The sequence below is a fragment of the Papio anubis genome, chromosome 6, assembly GCF_008728515.1.
Source record: "Papio anubis isolate 15944 chromosome 6, Panubis1.0, whole genome shotgun sequence".
In the NCBI taxonomy this organism is placed as follows: domain Eukaryota; kingdom Metazoa; phylum Chordata; class Mammalia; order Primates; family Cercopithecidae; genus Papio; species Papio anubis.
This window is the reverse complement of record NC_044981.1, coordinates 125,673,075-125,676,368: the sequence shown is the minus strand read 5'-3', so window position 1 is coordinate 125,676,368 and position 3,294 is coordinate 125,673,075. Positions and strand designations below refer to the sequence as shown.

The 3,294-nt window shown below is 49.7% G+C and overlaps 1 pseudogene across 1 annotated transcript; it reads left to right on the top strand.

Moving 5' to 3' along the window:
* Positions 1-979: 979 nt before the first annotated feature.
* Positions 980-2,741, top strand: LOC101009181 (annotated as a pseudogene). Its single transcript, XR_002521756.2, has one exon. The product of XR_002521756.2 is annotated as a keratin, type II cytoskeletal 8 pseudogene (transcript).
* Positions 2,742-3,294: the final 553 nt, after the last annotated feature.

Genomic DNA, 3,294 nt, shown 5'->3' with positions numbered 1-3,294 from the left:
CAGTATGCCTGACTCTTTTCATCAGTAGGCAAAGCTTAATGTCACCCACCTTGCCAGTTAGTGGGAGGATAGACAAGATAATACCTGGGAAGGCGCTTTGCTAATGGCAGCATACCACATAAGCCTAAGGTATTATTATCTCACAACAATATGATCTTGAAATGTGTGCAGTAAGACTCAGGCTGACATTCTGTTGAAAAGAAGAAATAAATGAGTCACATCTTCCTTTGCCTCTCACCCTTTTCTGTCAAAAGCAGTGAATCATTGACCAAAAATGAAAACAAGGTTGTCAGAAAGGCTCATATGAAAGTTTTATTCTACTTAAATAAACTCTGAAGGTATTGACTGGAAACCAATATACTGAACTCAACTACTATAGAAACTAACATGAGGCTGGGTGTGGTGGCTCATGCTTGTAATCCCAGCACTTTGAGAGGCCAAGGCAGATGGATTGCTTGAGGTCAAGAGTTTGAGACCAGCTTGGGCAACATAGCGAAACCCCATCTCAACAAAACAAAACAAAACAAAACAAAAATTAGCTGGGCATGGTGGTGCATACCTGTAGTCCTGGCTACTGAGGAGGCTGAGGTGGGAGGATTGCTTGAGCCTGGGAAGTGGACGTTGAAGTGAGCCGATCCAAGATCATGCCACTGAACTCCAGCCTGGGAAACAAAGCAAGACTTTATCTCAGAAAAAAAAGAAAAAGAAAATAGAAAGAAAAAAATGAACACAAAGGTGCTCAATATACCTTATCTATTTTTCTATTATATAAAATACAATTTTTATTTAAAAAGTATTTTACCTTCTTTTTAAAAATATAAGTTGTGCTATGCATTTGCAAAATTGGTTTTATATTGATACATTTTATCACTATTGCACAAGTTTGTGAAGAAATTTGTTGTAAAATACTATCTAAAAATAAAAAGCTAAATAAAATGATAAATGTTTAATAAAATAACTGTTAAGAGTGAGCTGAGAGATCTCCGCTCCTTCTAGGATCTCCTCCTGGTTCGGCTCGCCTGCCTCCACTCCTGCCTCCACCATGTCCATCAGGGTGACCCAGAAGTCCTACAAGGTGTCCACCTCTGGCCCCTGGGCCTTCAGCAGCCGCTCCTACACGAGTGGGCCCGGTGCCCGCATCAGCTCCTGGAGCTTCTCCCGAGTGGGAAGCAGCAGCTTTCGGGGTGGCCCGGGCGGCGGCTATGGTGGGGCCAGCGGCATGGGAGGCATCACCGCAGTCACGGTCAACCAGAGCCTGCTGAGCCCCCTTAACCTGGAGGTGGACCCCAACATCCAGGCTGTGCGCACCCAGGAGAAGGAGCAGATCAAGACCCTCAACAACAAGTTTGCCTCCTTCATAGACAAGGTACGGTTCCTGGAGCAGCAGAACAAGATGCTGGAGACCAAGTGGAGCCTCCTGCAGCAGCAGAAGACGGCTCGGAGCAACATGGACAACATGTTCGAGAGTTACATCAACAACCTTAGGCGGCAGCTGGAGACTCTGGGCCAGGAGAAGCTGAAGCTGGAGGCAGAGCTTGGCAACATGCAGGGGCTGGTGGAGGACTTCCAGAACAAGTATGAGGATGAGATCAATAAACGTACAGAGATGGAGAATGAATTTGTCCTCATCAAGAAGGATGTGGATGAAGCTTACATGAACAAGGTAGAGCTGGAGTCTCGCCTGGAAGGGCTGACTGATGAGATCAGCTTCCTCAGGCAGCTGTATGAAGAGGAGATCCGGGAGCTGCAGTCCCAGATCTCGGACACATCTGTGGTGCTGTCCATGGACAACAGCCGCTCCCTGGACATGGACAGCATCATCGCTGAGGTCAAGGCACAGTACGAGGAGATCGCCAACCGCAGCCGGGCTGAGGCATGTACCAGATCAAGTATGAGGAGCTGCAGAGCCTGGCTGGGAAGCACGGGGATGACCTGCGGCGCACCAAGACTGAGATCTCCGAGATGATGAACCGGAACATCAGCCGGCTTCAGGCTGAGATTGAGGGCCTCAAAGGCCAGAGGGCTTCCCTGGAGGCCGCCATTGCAGATGCCGAGCAGCGTGGAGAGCTGGCCATTAAGGATGCCAATGCCAAGTTGTCCGAGCTGGAGGCCGCCCTGCAGCGGGCCAAGCAAGACATGGCGCGGCAGCTGCGTGAGTACCAGGAGCTGATGAACGTCAAGCTGGCCCTGGACATTGAGATCACCACCTACAGGAAGCTGCTGGAGGGCGAGGAGAGCCGGCTGGAGTCCGGGATGCAGAACATGAGTATTCATACGAAGACCACCAGCGGCTATGCAGGTGGTCTGAGCTCGGCCTATGGGGGCCTCACAAGCCCCGGCCTCAGCTACGGCCTGGGTTCCAGCTTTGGCTCTGGCGCGGGCTCCAGCTCCTTCAGCCGCACCAGCTCCTCCAGGGCCGTGGTTGTGAAGAAGATCGAGACACGCGATGGGAAGCTGGTGTCCGAGTCCTCTGACGTCCTGCCCAAGTGAACAGCTGCGGCACCCCCTCCCAGCCTACCCCTCTTGTGCTGCCCCAGAGCCTGGGAGGGAGACCGCTATGTAGGGTACCACTGGGAGCAGGAGACCCACCTGAGGGCCCTCAGCCCACCCACAGGGGAGTTTACTGCGTGGGGCCCCCCTTGCCCATGCCTCCAGCTATAAAACAATTCAGTTGCTTCTTTTTTTGGTCCAAAATAAAACCTCAGCTAGCTCTGCCAAAAAAAAAAAAAAAAAAAAAAAAAGAGTGAGCTGAGAGAGAGCAACACTTACCTTCTTGTTAATGTTTGCTACTAGTTCTCTTGTGCATATGAATCCCCTTGGCATGTAGTTTGAATGCAGATTCCATTGTTATGTGAGGTGGGGCCTGATACTGTGCATTTCCCCCAAGCACCCAGGTAAAACCCACGCTGCTCTTCTGCAGACCACACTTTGAGTAGCAGATGGAGGCTGTGCAACAGTTAGCAGGGAAAAAAAGGATTTTGAGTAGCCAGTGGAGGCTGTGCAACAGTTAGCAGGAGAAAAAGGATTTTTTGAGCCTCTGCTGACTGATCGAAAATTGTATTCTGGTTGCCAGTTGCTGAGGTCTTCAAGAGATAATGGCACCTCCCCCGCTTTTTTTTTTTTTTTTTTTTGCATAAGTTCTAACCTAGTTGAAAAATGAAAGAAAAAGGTAAATATTGAAGCTAAAGTCTCACCTTTATTACTAACAGGAGTCTGAGGTGGAGGATGCAGCTTAGCATGAGAGTCAAAGGGGCTTACTCTCTGACTGGCAGCCGGGCCCATTTACTCACTCTG